Below are 9,955 nucleotides of genomic sequence, written 5' to 3' on the forward strand. Positions count from 1 at the left end.
AAGTTAGTGGTGTTTTCCCACAAAGGCCGCTAAAGAACATGACCTTTAGCGACGCTTTTCCCACAAACACTACTAAAGAACATGACCTTTGGCAGCGCTTTCACTAAAAGCGCCTCTAAAGGTCATGCCTCTAAGGGTCATGTTCTTTAGAGGCGTTTGTGGGAAAAGCGCCACTAAAGGTCATGTTCTTTAGCGGCGTTTGTGAGAAAAGCGCCGCTAAAAATTTTGTTCTTTAGCGGTATTTTATGAGAAGCGCCTCTAAAGGTCATGTTCTATAGTGATGTTTTCCCGCATAAACGCCACAAAATTTAGCATCATTACCTATAGCAGTCTTTTTTGCGGCGCTTATCAAAACACTGCAAATTATTTTAGCGCTGCTATAGGGCCAATAAAACGCCGCTAAAAATATGTTTTGCTAGTATAAATTACTTAATCATTTATGTTGTGGCTGACACATAGCACAAAGTGTCACATTAGTACCATAATGTCATATATATATATATATTAGAAGTTTTTCTTTATATATTTAATCTTTGGACTTCTTAAAAATATTCTTTTTCAAAACTTAATATTTTTATTTATTAAAATATATTTTTAAAAATTTGAAAGTATATTTTTATATATTCTAAAGTATATTTGTTAGAATTTATATGAATATTGAATATATGATTTTTTAGAATTTTTATATAATTTTTTAAAAATATTTCATTTTTACCAAAAGTTCTTTTTATTGAATTATTTTTGTTTTATACGTATTATATATATATATATATTCTATAACAATACTTTGAAACATGGAACATTGACATAATAAATTCTTTTCAAAAATTCTAAAATTTCGATATTTTGATAAATATGGTAATTAATTCAAGTTTATTTTAAATATTAAAATTTTATATTATTAATTTATATAAATAATTTAAAAAATTCAACATGTGTATTAATTTGTTTTTAAATTTTCTAATCATAGTATTTCTTTCTTTTTTGATAAATAATCATAGTATTACTTAAACCTTACAAATTTTGTAACAATTTTGTAACAAATAAATATAAAATATTAAGGTTGATACATAGCAACGCAAGAGATAATAAAACTAGTAAATTATATTAGGATGATATTAAATCTATAATTTTTAAGCACCAATACATCCTCAATTTTTAAATACATTCAAAGGATATTATACACTCAATCATATATAATAACTTTTCTAATTTAATTAAATTATTTATATAATTATTTTTTAAAAAAGAAAATAATAAACAAACAGTATATTAAATTACCTTTTCAAAGGTTTTCTTTCTTTTATAATTTAAATAATATTTAGCTATTCTTTTCAAATTCTATTAGTCTTTTATTTATTTCATAAGGTTTTTTACTTTTTGGAAATTGATGAAAATGCATAAGCAATTTAAAAAAAAAAACTAAAGCGAACAAATAACAAAATAAGCAAAATTGAAATAAAAAAGACTAAGCAAAAAAATTGAAAATTGAAACCATATCATTGATTGCTTTATCAAACTTTGGTTTTGGCTTAATATAATATTTGGTACTTGAATTTGACATTTTTTCTTAATTTAGTATCTAAACTTTTTTTTTGCTCAATTCAATACCTAAACTTGACACTTTTTCTTAATTTGATACTTAAACTTTTTTTGAGCCCAATTTGGTACCTGAACTTGACATTTTTTCCTAATTTGGTACTTGAGCTTTTTTTTAGGTTCAATTTGGTACCTAAATTTATTAAATGTTATACAAATTACGTAAAACACTAACGATGTTTTTTTTTGTTATGCTACAAAAATATTGTCAGTATTAGAGGAAATTCATGTTAAAAAATAGGAATTGAATTATGTGTAACGAATTAATATTAAATAAGAATTTTTTTAAAACCTCAAATTAAAATAAATTCATTATTTTCAATTCATAAAATATTTAATTAAATAAATAAAAATTAAAGTAATTGAACATATAAAATACAAAAAAATATCATATCATCTGTCTCATGTCAGTGATACATTGATTACTTTTGCTACTTTATAAAGAAATAACATTGTTAGTATATTGGAGTAATTTGTATAATGTTTCACAAGTACCAAATCGAAAAAGAAAAGATTAGGTATCAAATTAGAAAAAAGAGTCAAGTTGAAATACCAAGTTGGACCCTCAAAAAGTTTAAGTACCAACTTAAGAAATAGTGTCAAGTTTAGGTACCAAATTAGGAAAACAGATCAGATTCAAGTACCAAATGTTATATTAAACCTTAAAAAATATAAAAAAGTATAAAATAAACAAATGGCTATTAAAATTTAAAAAGAATAGCTAAAAATGATTTAAATTATAAAAGAAAGAAAACCTTTGAAAACGTAATTTAATAAACCTGTATATTTTCTGTCAAGATTTTAATTATATAAGTAAATTAATTAAATTAGAGAAATTATTTAAAAAATATAATTTTTAAAATGATATTAAATAAATTATTTTTTAAAATAGAACTACTGACGTGATCTGGGTAAGATCTTTAACAGATATGATTATTAATACACGATTCTTTGAAGTCAAATTAAGTATTCACTATTAGTCATAACGAAAAAATATATAAATTATCAAACCAATAAATAAATCAACTGACTTCTATCGTCTCGTCTAGTCTCATCCCCGTCTCAGTCACATCTTTTCTTTATCGTTCTCTATCCGCTTCCGTCTGCTCTGAAACTGCGTCGTTTCTGAAGCTCCAATAGTGCCAGTGCTTTTCTTCTTTCATTTTCTTTAGCCTTATGATCCAAAGGTCAGTTCAATTCTGAGTTATGTTTTTCTTTTTGATTCCACTATTGTTATTTTTTTCACTGTATTGTGCATTTTGCAGTGTATAAATTTTATGTGAAGCAACAATAAATTAGCGTTGTTTTCAAAAACATTTTTCATCGTAGATTTCTTTTTCATATATTTGGAGATGAAGGGAATAGAAATATTTGTGTTCCGTATAATTGATTTTATTATATAAATATTTCTTCTTTTTTTTTTCAGGGTCTTTAGCTTTGTAGGTCAGACTATAAAAAACTCGGAGGAAGATCGAGCAAATTTCGACTGCTCTTTTTATTTCTTTGGGTCGAAGAAGATTTGTTTTTATTTTTATTTTTGTAAAGGTATGAACCGTTAATTTGCTGTCCAGAAAAAAGAAAATTTTAAAGAACAAAAAAGTCAAGCTGGAGTCTATTTCTTTTTACCAAATTTTCTTGGCCTCCGAAAGGAAATTTGTTCATGTAATATATGGCATCATCGCTAATGTACCATATTATTTTCTCTTTCTTCTATATGCCCTTAAAAAAAAAACTCTTACTTTAAGCATATTGGAAATGGGCAGTTAAGGATTTTATTATTCCCCCATTATTATTATTTGATTTTAATCATAAGAGAAAACACTAAAAAGTTATATTTCCTGATTTATCCAATTCTTATCATAGCTATTAAAGTTTTTGTGTGATATATTACCATGGGTTTTGCCTTCATGTCTTTTAGATATCCTTGTTGATTGTTTAGATTCCTAGACTACGGGTAAGGTAAGGTAAGGTAAGGGTAGTTAGACTTTAACAAGAACATAGTTGATACTTTATCAGAATGTTTCTATTGGGTTTTCTGCTTTATTTGTTAATTTATGTTAAACAATTCCTTCCACGACTAGGATTTGGAATTGGATGAATTTAGTACATATTCATCTCCCGCGTTCATGTTATATTACTGCATTTGGTCTTGCATACGTCTTTTGCGATTAATACATGTTTTGGACTTTTGATTGCTCTATTCTCATTTCTTCGTTTTATTTGCAACTTTACCGCAGATATTCTGGGAAGTTTTATTTGATGGCTTCACCAGCTATTGACTCTGCATGGCTATCCTCACCTAGTGAGCCCTTTTGTAAATCTTTGAATGTAGGGGAAGCACATCCAGCCGATATTTTACCTGTGCTGGAAGCTCCTGTGCCTTTTGCATCTGATAACTCTAATGCTCCATAACCGCCACCTCTCCCTAGTAAAAATTGTACAAGAACTAAGTTTTCCAAGAGGCCTCTTGATGATATTGTTGTCCCAAAGGAAACAAAGGATGCATGGGACAACCTGTTTAAGGAAGGGTATGGTGCAGATGTTTGTATTCTCACCAATGAAAAATCATGTGTTCTAGCTCATTCTAATGTTTTGGTGAGTTAATTATACATATATATATATCCTTGCTATCTCTTAATTAAAACAATAAAGGTGGCTTGATTAATATCATAATGTTAAGGAAGTTTTCTTCTTCTAGTTATTAAGAGGATTTGAATTGTTGTTGCTTGCTTTTAAATTTGAGTAGAAATTCAGCCAATGGTCTTGCACTGCTATTCTTCAAAAACGGAAATTTTAAGTAATGTTCAAGCTTGAATTTGTGTCCTTATAAATGGCAGAATACTTATTTTACCATATAGCTGTGGAAAGATAGAAGCTATAAGACTGTAATATCATCAATTCTTCATACTTTGATTTCTGAGCTAAATTTTCTTTCTTCTCCTTTGTAGAGTATTGCATCACCTGTGCTGGCTAATGTTCTCAGGCTATCAAAAGTCAAGAATGGCATGAGATACATCAAAATCCCTGGAGTACCTCATGGAGCTGTCTGCATGTTTATTCGTTTTCTATATTCATCTTGGTATGTTTGAAATATTTTTCTGCATACTTTTGGCATAAAATATTTAGCGGTAGTTTGTGTATATGGTTTTAAATCATTATATGATGATAGTTTCCTGTCTGTTTCTACTATATTTTAAGTGGCAACCAAAACCAGAAAATATGTTAATTTATGTATCATTTGACAGATATGGCATGATACTAAGTACCAAATTTGTAGTCTCTTAAAGTTGCTCTGTTTATTTCCTTTCTTTTCTTTTCTTTTTATCACTGCCTTAAAACGCCTAAGAACATATATAAAGTTAGGATGCTGGGAACTAAGCTGTTCCACTGTGGCTGTGCAAAGAGTTGCACCACCACCAAGTTCATGCATAGTTATTTATGTCGAGATAATTTGTTTCGTGGTCTTTTAAAGGTGTCTGTACTGTCTGTGATTGTAATTTCTGAATAATGCATGATCAATATGAAAGTACGGTTCTTAGAATCTTCATGCAGGAGAACGGTACTAGTTAAGTTCAAACTGGACATTTCTAGAAAACCATTTCTATCTGTAAAAGGAAAAGGGAAATCAACTTGTTTTTCCATTTGCGAGGACTTCCTTTTTCCCCTGTAGACCTGTATGTTATGTACTAGTTGTGGAAACTTATAGGCACTGCTAAATTGGCATAGGTTCTTTATGTCTGTCCCTAGTTATCTCTGTTATAATTGGATTCACTTGGTTTTATTCTATACTGAAATACAGCTATGAAGAGGAGGAGCTGCAGAAGTTTGTTCTCCATCTATTAGTCTTGTCACATTTCTACTCAATTCCATCACTGAAAAGAGTTTGTATTTGCTCACTGGAGCAAGGCTGGCTTACCAGAGAAAATGTGATAGATGTTCTTCAGTTAGCAAGGAATTGTGATGCACCTAGGCTTGCCTTCATTTGTGTCCGTATGGTTGTAAAGAATTTCCAATCTATATCTTTAACTGAAGGATGGAGAGCAATGAGACGTGCCAATCCTGCTCTTGAGCAAGAACTTGTAGAGTCTGTTGTTGAAGCAGATACTGTAAGTGTTAACCTTCTTTATGTTTGGAGGAGTTTATATTTGTTTATTGATCTTCCTAAAGAATATAATACACCTTTTATTGTATTTGTTAATCAACTTGTTTTCCTTTTCTCTCTCAGGTAGGTTAGATTTTTGTTATTATTATTTTCTTTTGAGGGGATTCAACATAGTATACTCTTTTGTTTAAAATATCTCTTCCTCTGTCCAAAAGATTCTTCATTTTACGCTTTTTGTTTCTGTTACTTTTTTGGCTCAATGTGTTTCCTCTTACTATTTCTCAGTTTTACTAGAAAGCTTCTTTTGAAAGAATAAAGTGTTTAACCTTCGGTGAGCTGACTATTTGCAGTGCCTGTTGGTGTAGGTTATTACAGTTTGGAACATGATTCTATCTCATGGAAGATTTTGTTTATTAGCCCTTAGGAGAATCACTTTGTCATTATTTGTTATGCAGCCTATGTATACCCTTTCTTCCCTTCCCTCATAAATGCTGCTCTAATTATGATGCCCGAATATATTAATCGGTTTCTTATTATTATGAATGGAGTTTACTGATAGTTAACCTTATATGGTTATATGTTATACAATTATTCTGTTTTTACATCATTGGTTTTACTTATTCCTTTCTTTCCCTCAGAGAAAGCAAGAGAGGCAGAGAAAAATGGAAGAGAAAAAAGTCTACTTGCAATTGCACGAAGCAATGAGGCCCTCCTTCACATTTCCAAGGACTGCTGTAGGACGATTGGACCTCGTGGTAAGGTGTTAAAAGGGAGCCAGGGTGCTTGTAATTTTCCAGCTTGTAAAAGGCTTGAAACTTTAGTGCGTCATTTCTCAAATTGTAAGACTCGGGTCCCTGGTGGATGTGATCACTGCAAACGCATGTGGCAGCTTCTTGAACTGCATTCCCGCATGTGCAATGAGCCTGATTCATGCAAGGTTCCTCTTTGTAGGTAAGCATTAAATTTGAACAACATATGATATCAATCACTTCAGAGAAACATTGTAAAGAGGGGACAAGGCTGGCTCGGACTTGTTCTCTTGCAATGTGATTGGATTTGATGGAAAGATGTGATCCATCTTTGTAGTTGTTGTCAATGATGAAATGTAGTGCATAACTGACACTGGTGATTAATTTGTCTTCTTTTAATTGTAATTTGTATTTCATAGGCATTTCAAGGAGAAAATGCAGCAGCAAAGCAAGAAAGATGAGACAAAGTGGAAGGTGTTAGTGAGCAAAGTTATTGCAGCAAAGAATGCAGTTGGGTCATTCTCATCTCGGTCTAAAGGTTTATTCTGACTAACGTATCTTTTAAATGGGAAAATGGCATTACCATGCATCTCTTTTTATTGTTATTGGTTAATGCTCCCATATATGCTAACTTATACTTGTTCTACAGTGGGAAAAATAAAATGAAACGATATTTACTAATAATAAATAGTAGTTTTCTCTTATCTTTTGTTATAGAAAGGTTTGAAGAACAGATGTAGGCAGTGGACATAATGAAAATGACGTCATCGATATTTCTTTCAATTTGATATTTTCCTGCTTCACTTATTTCTTCTGCTGTTAACTCGCTTAGAATATTCCTAAGCTCATTGATTAATAAAATATGTATGCAAAAAAAGATCTTAATTCAGGCTGAGATGACTCTAGACTCGCAGATTATTTGCAGCTCAGCCTACTGTTTTTATTTTAAGCTCAGACTTCCAAAAACAGAATAGAAGAGAAAGGATATCCCTTACGACCATATAGATCCTAAATGGATGAGCTTTGTCCTTAGCTGAATATGAAGGGAAATACTCTGCATTCTTCCCCTGAATTGAACAATCTGTTCCTGCCCATAACAGGCTTGAATTGAGTGCATGGGTCAAATATTAAAAGTATTTGTAAATTAAAATATTTATATTTATTTTTAAAAATTGTTACAAAATTTACAATGTTTCAAAAATACTATGATAAGATCATAAAAACAAGAGAGTATAAATGTTTAATTTTTAGAATTTTTATGCCAAATATTAACCAACTACTAATATTTTTATATTAATTTAATGTTTTTTACTACAGTTTGTCATCTTTTAATTTTATATATAAATATATAGAGAGTTATAATGTCTAATGATTTATGAAATATATAATTTATTAAAATTTTCTTAAATTATTGAATATGTTTGATATTATTTTTATTCAAATATCTCTTAATTTATTTTTTTATTTTGAAATTACCGAATATGCGAAATTATGTTTGATATTATTGAATATGTTTGCAATTAATTTAACTTTAAGAAATAAGGGAATGATATTCAAATATTACGGGTTTTTTTTAAATAGTTGTATTCAAATAATTTAGTTTTTTTTTTCATTTTTATGTTAAACGTTTCATTTAATGTGTAACATTCCTAGAACCCCTTGAGTCGAGAATAGTGTTAATATAAGATGACATGTGTTAGAATTTTTGAAGGAAATAAAATAAGAATTATTAGAGAAGACAATTGGAAACTGGAAGAAATTGAAATGACTCGTGTATTGAGAGAAATAAAATTGAGGTATTAATTAAATTGTAAAGAAGTGAAAAGTGTGAAAATTTGAAAGTTAAGAGGTTAAAGTGTAAATTCAAAAAACTTGAAGGATCAAAAGTGAAAACACTCAAAAGGTCATTATGACTCAAAATTGATAAATAGGGACCAAATTGAATAAGTGGAGAAATATGAGAGACTAAATCGTAATTTTATAAAAAATAAATAGTGACTCAAGGATGAAATTATAAAGAATTATGAGGGGCAAAATAATTATTTCTCAATTAAGATGGTTATCATGTAATATCATAATAATTAGTGAATGTTTGTTGTTTAAACTTTTTTGGTTGAAATATTTTATTATTTTATTTTATTTTGAGATATTTTAATGTTAATTAATGGTTAAGAAAAGAGAAAAGGTGAAAGAAAAATCTTCATCCTTCCATCATTATCACATCCACCATGAAAAAGATGAGAGAAAATTTTGAAGTTTATTCATTTTAGTCCTTTTAATCAAATTCACTATTTTCACCTATAAATTAAAAGAATTTCCATAGCCACCAAGAAGAAAAAGAGATGAGAAGACTCTGGTGAACATGAATATTTTTTTGGATTCAAGAAAATGGAAGATGGAGGGGAGAGAAAGTTAAGAGGAGTGTAAGAAAGCAAGTTCTACAATAAGGATTTGAAGGTGTGATTTTTTATTATGTATTTGATGTGGTCATGAAGTAGAAAAAGAGAAGAAGTGATGAAAGTGTTGGAAACAAGGTGAAGGTAGCGACTAAAGTGAGGAAGGAAGGGAATTAAAGCAAAAATAGTGAATTCCTAACAAAAGAGAGGTAAGTACACCAAAAATCTTACCTTACCAAATTAGAATTATGTGTGAATTATATTTTAATTGTTATATGATTTTTCTTAAGATTTAATTACATATATGTATATGTATAGGAAAATGTTAATATTTATTATGCCATTCTTGTAGAAAGAAGTGAATATATGAAATTAACATCGACAATGAAGTGAATAAACTAAGTGAAGTGAAATTATAGTAAAAAGGGTTAAATTGAAAATTGTACAAAAGTTTAAGTGTGAAATTAAATATTATGATAAAGAGCTTAAATGAAGTGTTAATTTTTAGTGACTTAATTACAAATTCATATTTAAGTGAATTTCTTGTGATACTCAAATTTTATATTGAAAAGGACTAAATTGTAAAATATCAAAAAGTGACTAAGTGTGCTAAGATTTTGAAATAATATATTCAAGTATAGTTATATTTAGTAGTGAAGTGAATATTGAGAGTAGGGCGATTAATGAAAATATATACTAGTAGGAACTAAATCGAAAAGATTATAAAGTAAGTGAAGTGAAAGTTATGCAAAGAAGACTAGATAACACAATGATCCAAATTTGACATATGTAATAGAGTATTAACGAATAAGTTTAATTAAATTTTTATGGCAGTAAGTTTCAATGTTAAGTGAAATTAAACCAACATGTTAATGAATATTGAATTTTAAGAAATTAAGGACTAAATTGCAAATGTGTAAAAGTGACATGTGAAATGTGAAATGTAAAAATCCTCTAAATTTGAAATATTATAAATCAATGTATTATATATTTCATGTGCCAAAGAAATATCACTATAGTGTTTATTGAATTTTTATAATAAGGACTAAATTGAAAATAATTCAAAAGTATGTAAGTTCAATTGTGAAATGTAAAAGTGAAGTTGATTA

At 28.8% G+C, this 9,955-nt stretch overlaps 1 pseudogene; it reads left to right on the top strand.

Moving 5' to 3' along the window:
• Positions 1 to 2,601: 2,601 nt before the first annotated feature.
• Positions 2,602 to 7,507, top strand: LOC107903708 (BTB/POZ and TAZ domain-containing protein 3-like; annotated as a pseudogene).
• The last annotated feature ends 2,448 nt before the right edge of the window (positions 7,508 to 9,955 follow it).

This window comes from Gossypium hirsutum, chromosome D05, assembly GCF_007990345.1.
Source record: "Gossypium hirsutum isolate 1008001.06 chromosome D05, Gossypium_hirsutum_v2.1, whole genome shotgun sequence".
NCBI lineage: Eukaryota > Viridiplantae > Streptophyta > Magnoliopsida > Malvales > Malvaceae > Gossypium > Gossypium hirsutum.